At 39.2% G+C, this 17,783-nt stretch overlaps 1 long non-coding RNA gene across 1 annotated transcript; it reads right to left on the bottom strand.

Annotated features, from left to right (window-relative positions):
- Positions 1-1,036: 1,036 nt before the first annotated feature.
- LOC136225728 (uncharacterized) lies at positions 1,037-3,426 on the bottom strand. Its single transcript, XR_010687263.1, has 3 exons — positions 3,356-3,426; positions 2,799-2,869; positions 1,037-1,728 (listed from the first exon to the last, which is right to left on the bottom strand). It is a non-coding gene; the product is annotated as an uncharacterized lncRNA (long non-coding RNA).
- Positions 3,427-17,783: the final 14,357 nt, after the last annotated feature.

The following is a 17,783-nucleotide window of genomic DNA, read 5'->3' as shown; positions in this document are numbered from 1 at the left end:
AGACTGGTTCTTTCTTTATTGTCAAAATAGAACACGGATAGGATAGTCTTGGTCAAATAATACTCACAACCAACCCGGAAATGGGTTATGTTAACATGGACGAGTGTCTGTCCGTTTGCTCTGTTCACTGTAAAGTCAAATCACGTTTCTGGCCGAAAAGAAAAGCTCAAGCAATGCATACCCTCCCATCCTATAATAATAATTCACGCTAAACTGTGTAGTGATTCATTATAACCTTCTATACCTCGCATTTTTTAGCACTACACAACTCACATTCATATAAAAAGGTTATTTTTTTTTTCTTAATACATCACTTCCCTCCTAAACTTATCCAAAAAGTTGACTGGCCTCTTAAACTTTTAAAGTGTCTAGACAGCCCCCTAAACTTACATAAAATATTGGCAAAAAGCATCCTGAGGTCCCTAATCTTTCATTGTTTGGTGCATTAAGCCCTCGATCTTTTATTTAGACACATTGAGCCCCTGATCTTTCACCATTTGGTGCATTAAGCCCTCGATCTTTCATTTAGACACATTGAGCCATTGATCTTTCATATATGGGTGTATTAGGTACTTCCATAAATCAATTAATATATAGGTTTATTAAGGGCATGTTTGGTGTGACAACAAATGATGTTCTAAAAATAACAAATTCTAAAATAAAAAATATATTATACAAATTAATAAAAATAATTTAAATAAAAAATAAAAAATTTATTGAACACAAGAAAACCTTGTTTTTCGATAATTATGTTCTAAAAATAAAAATAATGTTAAAATGGAAGCACATTTTGTTTAAATAAGAAGAGTAATTTTATCAATAACAAGTAACTACAAACAATTGTTCATGAAAAGAGCTTTTCGTGAAAAGCTCCAAAATGTTGCAGTGTCCAGAGAAAAAGCGAAACGCTGCAGTTATATAAACCTAACCAAACATGCCATTAATAAACCTATATATTAATTGATTTATGGAAGGACCTAATACACCCATATATGAAAGATCAAGGGCTCAATGTGTCTAAATGAAAGATCGAGGGCTTAATGCACCAAATGGTGAAAGATCAGGGGCTCAATGTGTCTAAATAAAAGATCGAGGGCTTAATGCATCAAACAATGAAAGATCAGGGGCCTCAGGATGCTTTTTGCCTAAAATATTCAGTTAACCTCCTGAACTTGTATAAAAATGTAAATCAATTGATCACTCGGTTGCAAAAAAAGTAAGTTAAATGCGGAAAATATATTGCACGCGTTTAAAAAAAAAGTAAAACAATCAAGATCGGAGTATTGCAGTTGTGATATTAGAGAATACAATGTTTATAGTTGAGCAAATAATAATTTCATTTTTACTCTATTATTGAATCATGTAATAACATTCTAAAACACGTGGAATGCATATTCCGCATTTAACTTAGTTTTTTTTATAACCGAGTGATGAATTGATTATATTTTACGCAAGTTTAAAGGGCTAACTGTATATTTTATGCAAGTTCAGAAAACTATCGAAACACTTTGGAAGTTCAAGGGACCAATCAACCTTTTTGGACTTAAAATTCAAATGGCCAATCAATTTTTAAGCTTTTTTATTTATTTATCATTTCATTTGTTCACTGCAACTCTTCTTTTTCTACATCTTTAACTTTCTAATTCTACAACTCACCATTTCTCTCTCTTCGTTTGTTCCATCGACATGTCAACATCCAAAATCCAATTCCTTCATCGATGAATAATCCTACAATCAATTCACTAAAATTTAGTAAATTCCTAAGATTAATTAATCCCTAAAATTAACACATTAATCACTAAAAGATCAGAGGTAACATTTATGATCTACTTCAAATAAACTAGATGATATTATAGATAAAAAAAATCGTAATAAAGCTAATTAAGAAATTATTTAATCAAAACTTCAACTTTCACTACTATTTCATATGAGCTTAAAATGTACCGCAAACTTATTCTGAACAAAAATATAGTTTCGATGTCGATTGAACTAATAAAAAAAATTGACATACAAGGTCTCAGTAATTAATCAAGGTAACAAAAATTAAAATCCTAATGACGTCGACTTTACATACTGACTTATCGGAACCAGCGTCCCTAATCTTTTATTCCTGAAAAGTGGTGGTGGCAAGGGGTGAGTTGCCGACTCAATAAGATAGTTAATTAAATACACAGTTCAACCGCATGCGCATACAATAGTTTCATACATTTAATTTATAGGTTATCAAGCAACATTACAACGAATTGCAAACTAATAGTCGTTTAATTTAAGGGCCCTGCTTATCCTAGTATAGTAATACTCAATGGTTGCATGGCCATAATATCTATATCATGGGTGTACCCTATCGTAACAAATACCCGGTACCCCAATAATATACATTTAGGTACCCTATCGTAACAAATACTCGGTACCTGACACCCTATCGTAACAAATACCCGGTGTCAAAATTTCACATGATCATACAGTTCAATTTTCTCAATTCAGTCGCAACCATTGAATATACTATCCTAGATAAGCATTTTCTCATAATTTTCCAGTCTTTCCTATTATGCAAAATTTATCAAATGTACCATCATCAACTTTCATTCGATCACTAATAAGTCTCGGTCTAAAAACCATTCATGTCCTCACAACCATCAATATCAAAATTCAATTCATTCACGTCACCGTAGCCATCATCAATATATCAAGTATACATGTTAAGCATATAAATCAATCAATAAGCAATTATTACACCGAATCAAATATAGCACCCAAACAAACAAGAACACATACTATATATTTAATTAACCACTTACCTCTATTACCCAAAGCAAGTCTTATTAATCAGCTAATTCTTTTGGTATATCTTCCGTTTGATCCTCGTGTCCTATATATATAATCAAGTACACATATATATTAATTATATATACCTGAATAATATAGAAACAACTAATATTATCTATTTCTAATATTCTGGAATTTGAAACTTGTAACCTATAGAACATAAATTATGTTAAATAAAAAGAGGATAAACTTGAAACTGTTTAAAGAGTTTTTTGAACAATTAGTTTCAAAAAAAAAAATCAAAATATCTCCAAGTCCTAAGAGGTAGAATTTGTCTTATATGAATTAATCCATGATATGGTAAAATCTAATTAGAACATATATATATATTCAATTGTCAAAAGTAGCATCTGACAAAAGTGTTGATGGTGTATAAGAAATAATAAAAAAATATTTGAAATCATTCAGAAATAATAATAAAATAGTAGAATTGATTTCAATTGTTAGCTATGAAAGAGTAATGCTTGGATTTGAAATAAGGAAGCTATGAAAATTAAAAACCAAACATCTCCTGTGAAATAATTAATACCTGGAGATGGTTTTCTTCTCCTCTCTCTTTTTCTCCGCCGAAGGAAAACAGTTCTAAGCAAATCGTGGTTCTATCGTGCGATTTAGGTTTTCTTATTTTTTTTTTTCCTTTTTCTTTTTCTTTTAAGTAGTATTCTACAAGTAAATAACTGCTTCCTAATATTTTAATTTAATAAATAACACAATTATCATTAGAGAATAAATTAAAACCGATATAATTATACAAACTATGCTAATATAATTTATTTTAAATTTCAGTATATAAATGCATGAACCTAATCAATGTCTGTGTATTATTATTTTACGGGCGTTACAGATGAACTGGCACTAGAAGACGAACCTGCGGGAAGAAGACAAGCCTGATGCCTGCTAAATTCAGACGACGGGATTGGCCTGCAAATCTAAAGCTGACCAGAACAATGACGCAAGAAAGAGCCATTTGAATTCAACGGATAGATCCAGATTCAAATGATTGAGACTTCAGATTTCAACTATAAAAGGACAAGTTCATTCTTGGATCCTTTGCCGATTGTCGAAAAATACAAGAGAAAAAGAACATACATACAAAGCACATTCAAACAAGAAAAAAAGGTCTTACACCAAATTTCCATTTCTGTGTAAAAGCTAGATTGATTCTGTAATCATCTAAAGTGTTCTTCATCTAGAAAGAACAAGTTTGTATCAATTGTAAAATTGAGAGAGTTGTGCTGAGTACTCGGTTTTAAGTACTCAGCGGTAGGGAATCTGAGTGTCTGGCTATAGCGCTCAGTAGGAGTTGAGTAGATGAATAGAGGAAGGTACTCTTGCATATTCAACTGCCTTGTAAATGGTTTGTGCTCTATCTTTAAAGAGCTCAGTATTGGATTGAAAAAGCCCGGAGGGACTCTAGGGACTGGACGTAGGCGGAGAGGCCGAACCAGGATAAGTCTTGCTGAGTAATTTCTAACTCCCTCTCAATATATATTTGTATGTGTTGCTTGATTAAATTGCTCAGGATATAAATTGTAAAAGCTGACACTGAGTAATCGTGGTGCTAAGTTGGAAGCTGACTTCAAGTGTTGATTCCCAACTCATAAGTAAAATAGTTCTAGTCAGCATCTGACTAAAGCTGTCTTACATCTCTCGGCCGTGCTGATCAAAATAAAGCCAAATAACTTAAGAATTAATTAAGCCAGCATAATTAAACGAAAAAGTTACATTAGTTCCTAACCCCCCCTTGGAACTAATCACACAGGACCAACAAGTGGTATCAGAGCTAAGTAGCTCACTACTCAAAGATATAACTATCTTGAGCTGATCCCGATAAATGGCTGAGAACAGCACTCGTTTCCTTCCAGGAAATCAAACAACACAGATACTCCCTGAGGGATTATCAATTAGTCGGCCTCCCTTGTTTTTCGCTTCAAACTATACATTTTGGAAAAACAGGATGAAAAACTTTATTCAAGCTACAAACATGAGTGTGTGGCTTGCAATAGTTCAAGGCCCATATGTGCCTTACAAAAGAGTAGACAACGAAAAAGTTATCAAGAGTGAAACTGAGTGGTCAGAAGATGACCTTAGAAAATTACAAAATAATGCTTCGGCTATCAATATGCTTCACTGTGCGATAGATGCTGCAGAGTACAACAAAATTTCAGGTTGTGAGTCAGCACAGGAAATATGGAAGAAGCTCAAAGTAACCTATGAAGGCACGAGCAAGGTCAAAGAGTTAAAGGTGAACCAACATATGAGATTATACGAGCTGTTCGAGATGAATGACAACGAAGACATCTCGGAAATGAATGCTAGATTCACCAACATTATAAATGAGCTGAAAAGACTCGGCAAGAACTTCACAGAAGAAGAGCAAGTGAAGAAGATCTTGAGAAGTCTACCCAAGAGCTGGCAAGCTAAAAAAACAGCTATGGAAGAAGCTCAGGACTTGACCACGTACAAATATGACGAGCTGATCGGATCTCTGCTGACCCATGAGATCTCAATGAAGAACTTTGAAGCTAAAGAAAAGTCAGGAGACAAGAAACAAAAATCACTTGTCATGAAAGCTGACTCATCAGATGATGAGGAGATGGCCATGTTTACCAGGAAAATGAAGAAGCTGTTCAGAAAGAATGACAAGAACAACAAAAGGCCATTCAGATGAAGTGATAAGTACAAAGCTGAGTCTAGCGACAAATACAAAAAGGACAGCTCCAAGCCTGTCACGTGCTTTGAGTGCCACCAAACTGGGCACATTAAATCAAGCTGTCCAAATCTGAGGAAAGAAAAGAAAGGTAGCAGAAAAGCTATGGTGGCCATATGGAGTGACAATGATGAGTCAACCTCATTTGAAGCTGATGCAAATGAGATAGCAAATATATGCTTCATGGCCGACGACACTGCTGACCACTACCAATCTGAGCAAGCTGACCTCTCTGATGACACTAACCAAGAGGACCACTCCAATGAGGTAACAACCTTACTCTTGCTTAGAAATGAGATGGTTAACGCCCTGCGTGATTTATACACACTAACTAAAAAGTGTAACAAGAAAATAAAGGTACTCAGTAGGCGATGTGATGAGATTGAAGAGGTCAAACTGAGTGACCTCCGATATCTTCTCCAAGATAACACTAGGCAAGATGAAAATCTAAAAGTCATGCATGGTTTTGTCTCGGAAGTCCAAACTGAGTCAAAGAAGCTTAGAAAGGACATCACAACCATACAGAACCAGCTGAGTAAATCGGCAAAGAAAGGGTTCTATCCCAATGCAGAGTTTCAAGGTACTGGTCAGCATAGATAGTACACTCAGCGGAACAGTCAGTGTGACTGTTGTGGGAAAAGAGGGCACATCATTGATGTGTGTTGGTATACTCGGCGGAATGTCCAATGTGACTTCTGCGGAAAGAAAGGCCATACCACTAAGGTATGTTGGCATGCTCAGCACAATCGTGCTGACCAGAAATAAAATCACTCTCAAAGGGTGACCTATTGTGACTTCTGTGATAAAGCTGGCCACACAATAAATATATGTCGTCACAAATTAAAACATGATATAGCACCTGTCTATGCTAACCAACGAGGACCTAAAAAGAATTGGGTACCTAAAGATGAATGATTCAAAATGCAGGTGAGCCCGAGGTGCGTGGAGAAGTCAAAGCTTTGGTATATTGACAGCGCATGCTCGAGGCACATGACTGGTGATGAAACTCAATTCATCACACTTGAGCGTAAACGAGGTGGAAGTGTGAGCTTCAGAGACAATAAAAAGGGTAAGATAGTCGGCTCAGGTACTATCGGAGGTAACCCTACTATTGAGTCAGTCTCCTTAGTCAGGGGTCTCAAATATAACCTATTGAGCGTAGCTCAGCTGTGTGACAGCGGTAGAAAGGTTGTATTTGATGCTACTGAGTGTCGGATACTCGAGGGAAAAACAAACAATTTGATTTTAACTGCCCCTCGTTTTGATAATGTGTACATGTTGAGTTTAGAAAAGAATTTTTCAAAAAATATATGCTTAGTGCCAAAGGAGGACAACTCCTGGCTATGGCATAGGAGACTTGGTCATGTAAGCATGGACCTCCTTGCCAAACTAGCAAGAAAGCAATTAGTTGAGGGATTGCCCAAACTTAGATTTGAGAAAGATCAATTATGTAATGCTTGTCAGCAAGGTAAACAAACTAAAAAGTCTTTTCAAAATAAAATATTGTCTCAACCAAGCGCCCATTGGAATTACTATATTTGGACCTTTTCAGACCTGTCCAGCCACTCGGCTTGGGAGGTAAGAAATTTTCCTTAGTCATTGTAGACGATTTCTCTCGGTATACTTGGATCATCTTGCTGAGTAGCAAGGATGAAACATTTGAGATGTTTTCCACATTAGTCAAAAGACTTGAAATTGACAAAGACCTAAAAGTAGCTCATATTAGAAGTGATAATGGCGGAGAATTAAAAAACCAACAGTTTGACGAATTCTGTGAAGTCAGTGGCATTGACCATAATTTTTCTGCTCCTAGGACTCCTCAATAAAATGGGGTTGTTGAAAGGAAGAACAGAACAATAGTCGAAATTTCTAGGACAATGCTGAGTGAAAATAGGCTTCCAAATTATTTCTAGGGTGAAGCTGTCCACACATCATGTTATATACTCAATAGGGCTTTAGTTAGACCTATACTCAAGAAAACCCCTTATGAACTTTGGAAAGGACGAAAGCCCAATATTGGCTACTTTCGTGCCTTTGGGTCTAAATGTTTTATACTCAACACAAAAGACAACCTTGCTAAATTTGATGCTAAAGTTGACGAAGCGATCTTTCTAGGGTACTCAACTAACAGTAAAGCATATAGGGTGTATAATAAACGAACTCAGGTTATAGAAGAGTCTGTACATGTTGAGTTCGACGAAACTGATCCTGCAGGAAAGACAACTCAGTCCGCCGAAGTTGACCCAAGCTCTGCTTTCGCTGACCAAAATGGAGCCGCTGAGTCATCACCACAAGTGCTGACCAAAGGTAAGCACGAACCCGAAATTACCTTTGCTGACCAATCTACTCCTGCAGATATTGTAGAAACACCTATTCCTGACAACTCAACATTACCCAAAGAAATCAAGATTCCAAGAGGACACTCGGAGAAGTCCATTCTTGATGCTGATGAGAACAACCTGATGACAAGAAATCAACTCAGGAGATATCTTAGCAATGTTGCGTTCGTCTCATTCTATGAACCAAAGAACTTCACCGATGCTGAGCACGACGAATTCTGGATCAATGCTATGTAAGAAGAGCTTGATCAATTCAAAAGAAATGAGGTATGGGATTTAGTACCAAAACCTAGGAATCAAAAGACCATATGAACTAAGTGGGTCTTTAGAAACAAGTTAGATAAGCAAGGCAATGTAGTCAGAAACAAAGCCCGACTTGTAGCCCAAGGCTATAGTCAGCAAGAGGGCATTGACTATGGTGAGACTTTTGCTCCCGTTGCTAGGTTAGAGGCTATACGTATATTATGTGCATATGCTAGTTTCATGAACTTCAAACCATATCAAATGGATGTCAAGAGTGCTTTTCTTAATGGATTTATAAACGAAGAGGTATATGTTAGTCAGCCTCTGGGGTTTGAAGATCCAAAAATTCCAAACCACGTTTATAAACTCAAGAAGGCCATGTATGGCCTAAAACAAGCACCACGTGCTTGGTATGAGAGGTTGACCAGTTTCCTGCTGACCAGGAACTATGTCAGAGGCAAAGCTGACACAACCCTGTTCATTAAGAAAAAGGGTAAAAATACCCTGCTAGCACAAATTTACGTAGATGATCTTGAGCGATTTCCGCAAGTGCACGGTATACGCTTGTAGTAATAAAAGATATCGATCCCACAGGGAACTTTTTTTAAACAAAACTTATTTACAATCGGTTAAATTTATTTTTGGGTTTATAATATGGAAAAATCGTTTAATCGGTTTTGGTTTTGAAATTGCTAGAATGAGAATTAGATTAGATTATGAAAATGTTAGAAAATATTCTGATTTAAGAATGAATTTGCATTAAGCAAAGAAAACAACTTTAAACTTTGTACGAATTATAAAGATGAAATAAATGACGGAACCTCTAATTAATTGGCTTTGAACATGACAAAACCCTTTCGGGATAATTGCCCTTAATCAAATTAAAACTCTTTCGAGATAATAATTTGCCTAAGTGTTCAACAAAGTTTCCTTGTAAAGATTTTGAATTAAATACGTTTTAATGAAAACACCAGCAGTTACTTTAGTGGATTGGTTACCATAAGTGCTGCATAAAAATCTATCGAATAGAACAGACTTTATTAGATGAAATATAAATTGATACAAGTTTACAGAGAACATGGAGCATGGAAACATTCGATGACTTGCAAGTGAACGGGTTGTCAATCCTTTCCTTGGGTTTCGTTAGAGTTTGTCAGACTCAGGGGCGGATCCTCTACTCAATCTTCTCATTGAATCTTCATAATAGAGACTGGGTCGGTCTACTACCAAAATGAAAACTAAACTGGAACAATGTCTAAACGCTACTAAACTTGTTATTATTGAATAAACAATGTGTGTACAACATATTGCTTTTTACAGAATCGAAATCTAACTTCTGAATCACTTGATTCGGAATTTCTGCATAAATTCTATACTAATCTCTTTTTTCTACATATCTTCAACTCTCCATCAACTCTTTATTTATAGATGTTGAAGAGTCTTGATTGAAGTGTCGTGTCCGTTGTGAAGGATCGTGTCCGTTGTGAAGGATCGTGTCCGTTGCGAAAGGACATCTTTATCCACCCGAACGATCGCGTTTCGTCGAAAACGAAAGTGTGTAACTAGGCTTCTAAAATCTCATGCTCGTACCGAGAATATTAAATTCTCTACCGAGAATGGGGGAGCATCAATTGGTCTTCAAACGAAGGAAGGAAAAGCTGGGGAACGCGTGTCGCGACCGAGAATTTGGGGACCGCGGTTGCGACACGGAACGTTTTTCGGTTTTTCAACTTTCGTTCGCGTCCTCGATTTGGCGTTATTAATTTCTGTCGTCTTCGACTCCTTTTGTAGGGTTTTTCTTCTGTTTTTGAGCTCTTTTCGTTCCTATTTGGATTTTACCAAATATTTATGTACCTTACAAGAAAGAAACATATTCGAGAGTAAAAGCTTCCTAAACAGTTATAAATAGCATAAATTCGTAGCAATATTGATGTAATTATTGATGATATTTTAGGTATATTTTGGGCTTAACAAATCTCCACACTTAATCTTTTGCTAGTCCCGAGCAAAATTTCACTGAATTTATTCTCTAACTAATCTCTTTATAAAAATAAAACATATATCTCTGTATTACCTTTTGAATTAGTTAAGCCGAAAAGACTTACTTCGCATGGCAAATTTATACGCAAAACATTAAACTAACTGAGTATAATATATGATATATCATTCGTCTTGTATTTCCAATTTTGAATTGAAGTATTCGGGACGATATAAGCACGCATGTTATTGAGTCTTTTGTCTCAAGGCATTTCAAAGCACAATTTTTTTTCCCAAACCTAAACTAATATATGAGATATATTATATATTTAAATAAGTACTTGGGTTAATTATTTGCTTAGTTACGCCCGAGATAAGGGTGGTCTTGATCGTAACTTTATACGTATTTTATTGCTTTGTGTTTGCTTAAGAGGTACCGACCATGCCATGGGTGGACGCAATCGTTACTTTAAACTTATACAAACGTTCCTTCCATACCTCGATTGTGATAAGGGTGGTCGCAACCATGGCCAAAAGTAAACGGTACTTAATTATTCTTCCCTTTCATACCTCGATTGTGATAAGGTTGGTCTCAATCGTGGCCAAAAGTTAAGAATTCTAACTAATTGATTAATTAATATGAATTATAAATTGTATTTGGAAAAAAGAAAGATAGCACATTCATCCTATATTGACTTAAAATTCAACATGTATTATGGCTAAAGTTTCCTTAAAAACTTCAATTGGTGTTAATGTAAGAGGAAATCAAACCGAGCTAAAATTGTTAGTTCAATTTAATGCCTATAAACCTAATTGAAAACTTAAAATAAGATTTATTGTATCATGAATTGCATGATATAAAATAGAGATTGAATATAAAGAATTTATTTACTTAAATACATTCACTCGAGACAATTTTCATACTTAAAATCGTATCGGAGATTTGTGAAAAATTTGAAAAATATTACCCGTATACGTATAGAAATATTTTTTCTAACGATAATGATAACCTAAACAAATAATCATATTAACTTATGGTTAATTTACAAATATTTATTCTAAGGTATTATTTAAGAAAAACTATTCTCAGGGAGTTGAGAATAAGAGATAGATTTTCTTGATAATAATATACTTTAAATATTCATAGTCTTGAGAATTAATAAATGAACATTATTAATTCTCTCTCTCTCAGATCTGTTGTCATGGTGAAGAATTTTTATGAAGATTGAGAGTTTTGAGATCTATCTCTTCTCTTTTAGATCTTTCTCTCTCTTTTAGATCTATCTTCTCTTTTTCAGATCTGGCTTCTCTCTCTCAGATCTGTTGTCATGGTGAAGAATTTTTATGAAGATGGAGAATTTTGAGATCTATCTTCTCTCTCTCAGATCTATTTCTCTCTTTTAGATCTTTTTTCTCTCTTTTAGATCTATCCTCTCTCTCTCAGATCTATTTCTCTCTTTTATATCTTTTTCTCTCTTTTAGATCTTTTTCTCTCTTTTAGATCTATCTCCTCTCTCTCTCTCTCTCTCTCTCTCTCGGCTAGGGTTCATGGTAAAGCGTGTTAGGGATAGATCTAGGGAGAGGGGGGCTGTGGCCGGCGAGGGGGGGTCGGATCTGGAGGGGATTTGCGGTAAGGAAGGGGGCGGTGGCCTGGTGGTTTGGGGCGAGAAGGGTGAGGCAAGTTTTGTTGGCGGCGAGCGTGCACCTGGTGTAGATCGGGGCGGGGCGCTTGGCGGGGTGGAGGCAGGGGAATCCAGGGGCGTCGGTAGGGATCTCGTGGGCATGGATGGTGCGTCGGCAGGGTTCTCGCGGGCGCCGCCCGTGCGGCTGGGGACGGATCTTTGCGATCCATAGGCGGCAGATTCGACAAGGTTGTCGCGGCTGGGTGCGGATCAATGGGAGATACGGGCAGCTGGGTTTTCTGATGCCGGGGGTAAGGCTCCCCCAATCTCGAGGGGAGAAGTGGGGACGGGGGTGCCTGGCGCAGGGCTATGCGCCGATAGTGCCGGGCACTGCCCAGGCGCTGTCGGCTCCTCGGTCGGGCAGTGGGCTGGGGCTGTCGGCGCAGTGCCTTGCGCGGGATCCTCTCCTCCGGGCTGTGAGGGGCAGGCAGGGGCTACGACGGGGAGGCAGACTGCCTCGGGTCTGGATGTTTCTAATAATTCGGGAAGGGTGGGTGTTGTAGGAGTAGCTCATGGGAAGACGGTCTCCCCCAGACCTAGGGTTCAGATGAGCGAGATTGGTAAAAACTCTTGGAAGGACACGGTCATGGGGGTGGCTGAGGAAGAGCCGGTTTTAGAGGAAGTTTTAATGGTGGGAGATTCTGATGATATGTTCTCGGATTTTGATGAGGAAGATAATGGCCAGGAGGATCCTCTCTGTCCGGTCATTAGACTTTCCGCTGCAGAGAAGCGTGAGCTTAGAGAGAAGTGGAAGGTGTCTTTGATTGTTACTGTCCTGGGTAAGTGAATTAGTTTTAACTATTTTGCCCAAAGAATACAAGCGCAGTGGGCAAGGAAAGGTAAAGTCAGTATTACTGACCTGGAAAATGACTACTATGTCATTAAATTTACTAGGGTTGAGGATTATAATTCGGTTATCAAGGGAGGCCCATATATCATTTCCAATCACGTTTTGGCCTTAAGGCCTTGGGTTCCTAATTTTAATCCTCACGACTGTTCGGTTAACAGGATCTTGACTTGGGTAAGATTCCCGGGCCTTCCCATTGAGTACTACAGTGAAAACTTTCTGAGTAAAATAGGAGGTTTGGTTGGTAAGGTCCACCATGTGGACAAGACTACAATTGGGGCCATTAGGAGTAAGTTTGCTAGGGTATGTATAGATGTTGATCTGGCTAAACCTTTACTTTCTAAGTTCTGTGTTCAGGATAAAGTGTTCTTTATTGAGTATGAAGGTTTACATAACATCTGTTATGATTGTGGCATGTATGGTCATTCTCAGGAGGGTTGCCCTAAAAGGGAGAGGGTTGTTATAGAGAGGGTTGAGAGTAGTGTGCGGATTACTGGAGGGAACCAGGGGTATGAAGGGAACTTTGGTCCCTGGATGGTGGCAAAGAGGCCCGCTAGACGTAGGAATCAACCTGCAGTGGTTCACAATCGTCCTCCTGATATCAACACAAATTCTAAGTCCCTTTCTCCTAAAGCTACTGTTATTCCAAATGTCAAGGAGAAGCCTGTCCTCAAAGCTAGAAAGGAGGCTGGGGTTTCTTCAGTAGCCTTGCCTGGGTCCAGATTTGGGGCCCTGATGATTGAGGAAGTTCAAGAGTCAGACCAAGATGAGAATCATATGGATGAGAGTATTCCAGGATTAGAGTCTGTAGATCCAGTCAAGAAGGTGGTTGAATCTGTGAACCCACTTTTTGTCTCTAAGGATGAAGCCCAGGGGGGGACCCTGACCCTTGCAGCTAGAAGGATGAAGAATTCAAATGAGGTTAGTATTCCTGTTCCTGGTATTGATCCTGGGATTGGGAAATCTATGGGAGTTAACAAAACTAATATGAAAAAGCTTAAAGGAAAACAAAAAAGTGGCCTTAACACTTTGGCGTTTCCAGATAAGAGGGGGCCCGGGGGTACCTCGGTAAGGCTCTCAGGAGCCCCTAGTAAATACCTAGCTTAGGGTAGGGGTGTGGTCAGTTGTCCTCCTTTCTATGGATTTGTTATTTTGAAATGTTAGGGGTGCGGCTAGCAAGGCTACCCGTATCCATATTAATGATCTTATTAAGCAGTTTAATCCATCTTGTTTTGCTCTTTTGGAAACTAAGATTAGTGGTGAGAAAGCAGATGAGGTGGTTAAGAAGTTTAAGAACTGGCACTGTGTTAGATCGGAGGCAACTGGCCGGGCTGGGGGGATTTGGCTTTTTTGGAGGCCAGATCGGATTCATTTTGATATTCTTAGCATGGATAAGCAGTTCATTCATTGTAAAGTGAGTATTTCCGGCAATACTTCCTTTTTTATTACCCTTGTGTATGCTGACCCTATCTTGTCTAATCGAAAACGGCTCTGGGAGGTTCTCTATTCTATGAGTGTCAGCATTTCGGAGCCCTGGTTTGTGGCGGGTGACTTCAATGATATCGCCTTTATGAGTGATCAGAGAGGGGGATCCAATCATTATGTTAATCGTTGTCTGCATCACAAGAATAGTATGGATTTATGTGGGCTTTCCGATCTGGGGGCTTCTGGTCATAAATTCACTTGGAAGCGTAATAATACTTTTGTTCGATTGGACAAAGTCTACGCTAATGTTTTAGCTCTAACTTCCTTCCCTGAGTGCTCTGTGTTGAACCTCCCGTTCCGTCATTCAGATCATTGTCCTATTTTGTTTAGACTTTTGAGAGGTAAGCATCCTAGGGGTAAGAGACCGTTCCGGTATCAGTTGGCTTGGGAGTCCCATCCTAAGTTTAAAGAGTTCGTTCATGAGAGTTGGAGACCTCATTCGTATGTACTGCAAGCTGCTGAAGGGTTCAGGAATAAGGTGCAGGGGTGGAATAGGAATGTGTTTGGGCATATTATCAGAAGGAAGAACAAGTTATTAAAGAGGATGGAGGGCATTCAACGCAGGTTGGAGGGGATGTTTGATCATAGCCTTGAGGGCCTCCTCAGAACCCTTCAGAAGGAGCTGGAGGCTGTGCTTAGGTAGGAGGAGTTCCTTTGGTTCCAGAAGTCTCGGAAGTCCTGGATTAGAGATGGGGATCGTAATACCAAATACTTCCATCTCTCTACCCTGATCAGAAGGCAGAGAAATAGAATTGAGGCCATTAAGGATTCTAATGGTGATTGGGTTTATGAAGATGAGGTTATTCGGAACTTAGCCCTGGATTTCTACAGAGAGCTGTTCAAAGAGGAACCTGTTCTTTTGGAGAGGGCTCACTCTATTGCTACATTTCCTTTAATCAGTGAGGATTGTAGTCAGGAGGCTTTTCAACCTATTTCCCGAAAAGAGATTGACCAAGCTATCTTCAGCATTGGGGCTTCTAAAGCTCCTGGGATTGATGGTCTTCCGGCGGGCTTTTACCATAAGCATTGGGATGTAGTGAAGGAAGGCATCTATAATTTTATCTTGGGGGTGTTCAGTGGTTCGAAGGATATTGAGCTGGTTAATAGAACCCTCCTGGTTCTGATTCCTAAGATTGATATGCCTTCTTCCTTTTTGCATATGAGACCTATCAGTCTTTGTAATGTTCTTTACAAAACTGTTACAAAGATTGTGGCTAATAGAATCCATGGCATTCTTCCTGCGATCATTTGTCAGAATCAGGGTAGCTTTGTGCCTGGTAGACAAATGATGGATAATGTGGTGATCGCCCAAGAGATGGTCCACACGATGAAGATTAGGAAGGGGAGGAAAGGCATTGTGGCTCTGAAGCTGGATTTAGAGAAGGCCTATGATCGAATTAATTGGGATTTCTTGATGGAGAGCCTTGAGAGAGCTAGAATCCCGGACAGCTGGAGAAGTTTAATTAAGGTATGTATTTCTTCTCCTGTGTTTCAAGTTATGGTCAATGGGTATATGTCGGAGGAATTTTCCCCGGGCAGAGGAATCCGTCAGGGGGATCCTATGAGCCCTTTCCTTTTTGTTATTGCTATGGAGAGGCTCTCTCACCTGATTCAGGATGCGATTGATAATGGGAGTTTCCACCCTGTGGCGATCAACAGCTTCTGTCCCCAGGTGACTCACTTATTCTTTGCAGATGATGTCCTTATCTTTCTTGAGGGTAATGAGGAGCAGTTGAGAGTCATTATGGATATTCTGGATTGTTTTTGTTCGGCCTCTGGGCAGAAGCTTAATATCCAGAAATCTAGGATGATGTGCTCTAAGAATATGAATCAGAGAGTCTGTAAGAGATTAAGTGATCTCTCAGGTATTCCTCTTACTGATTCTCTTGGGAAGTATCTGGGCGTTCCCCTCCATAGTGAGCGTGTGTCTAAAGGCTCCTTCAAAGAGACTTTGGATAAAGCTAATTCGAAGTGTGCCACTTGGAAAGCCAAGACTCTGTCTCTCGCTGGCCGCCTCACGTTAATTCAATCTGTTAATTGTGCTGCTCCCAATCACATCATGCAGGCTTGTAAGCTTCCGGATCCTGTGCTTAATGATCTTGACAAGATTAACCGTAGGTTCCTGTGGGGGGAAGCTGCGGAGGGCAGGAAGATCCATCTTGTGCCTTGGAGTGAGGTTTGCCAGCCTAAAGATTCTGGGGGTCTGGGTATTAGGAAATCAAAGGACAATAATAAAGTTTTATTAATGAAACTCCTTTGGCGTATGTGGCAAAACCCCTCCTCTCTTTGGGTTCGCCTCCTTTGTGGTAAGTATCGGAAAGACAAAATCTTCGGGGGCCCGAAAGAGAGAGTTGCTAATTGTTCCTTCCTCTGGAAAGGACTTAGTGCTGTGTTTGATGAGTTCTGCTTGGGAGTTGGCCTGGAGGTGGGGAATGGTAAGTCCATTAGTTTCTGGTTTGATAGCTGGATTGGGGATAAACCGTTAATTGAGGTGTGTTCTTCCCCCCCGCCTAGTGATATACGCAACTGGAGGATTGCCGATATGGTTGACTCGGAAGGGGACTGGATCTGGTCAAAGTTTGATACTTTCTTTAGCCTTGAGACTCTCCTTAGAATGAGTAATCAAGAGGAAGACTTGGATAGGCACTGTTGGGCGCTGACTAATAATGGAGTTTATTCTTGCAAATCGGCCTTTGAAGCTTTCTCTCTCTTTAGATCTGATCCTCCCTCGGATGTGTGGAAGTCGATTTGGACCCTTAAAGTTCCTTTCCGTATTAGGAGTTTCCTGTGGCTGGGCGTTAAGGACAGGCTTCTTACTAATTCGGATAGGCACAGAAGGCACTTGGCTGATTCTGGAGCTTGCAGTAGATGCAGAGGCCATGTTGAGACTTTGTGCCATGCTCTTAGAGATTGCTCTAATAGTAAAGAGGTTTGGAGGAAAATTCTCCCACACCATATTTTCTCTTCCTTCATGGCACATTCTGAGGTCGACTGGTTCTCTGATGGTGTTAGAGGAAAGTTGCTTCCATACATGGAGCATGGTGACATTTTCTTTGCTATTATCTGTCACCAAGTTTGGAAATGGAGAAACGAGGAGATTTTTGGAGATAAAACTGTTTTTATGACAAACTTAGCTGATTTCTTCTCGAAAAAACTTTTCTCTATTATCGATAGTTTCAAAGGAGAGTCCCTTGCCAGAGCCTCTCAGTGTTGTGATGTCCATCTCGTGGGATGGAGCAGGCCAAGAGAGGGGGTTGTGAAGCTGAATACTGATGGTTCCTGCCTCAGTAACGGTAAGATTGCGGCTGGAGGTGTGCTTAGAGATGTAGGGGGCGTCTGGCTTTCTGGGTTCTCCCAGAATTTAGGGTTGGGTTCTTCCTTTTCTGCGGAGCTCTGGGCTATTCTTACTGGAATCAATCTTGCTAAAAGGCTGGGTGTTAAGAGGCTCTCTGTGGAGTCTGATAATTTGGAAGCAATCAAAATGATTTCTGAGAATCATTCTATGGGTCTTAACAGTCGCAACCTCATCAAAGCTATTATAAGGCTTTGCTCCTCCTTTGAGTTCGTAGAGTTCAGACACATTTTTAGAGAGCAGAATCGTGTTGCTGATCGCTTGGCGGCGGCGGGCCATGAAGGGACGTTAGGCGTTACTACCCTTCCTGTTTCCCCTAGTT

The sequence above is a fragment of the Euphorbia lathyris genome, chromosome 4, assembly GCF_963576675.1.
Source record: "Euphorbia lathyris chromosome 4, ddEupLath1.1, whole genome shotgun sequence".
Classification (NCBI taxonomy): domain Eukaryota; kingdom Viridiplantae; phylum Streptophyta; class Magnoliopsida; order Malpighiales; family Euphorbiaceae; genus Euphorbia; species Euphorbia lathyris.
This window is presented reverse-complemented; position numbering and strand designations above follow the sequence as displayed.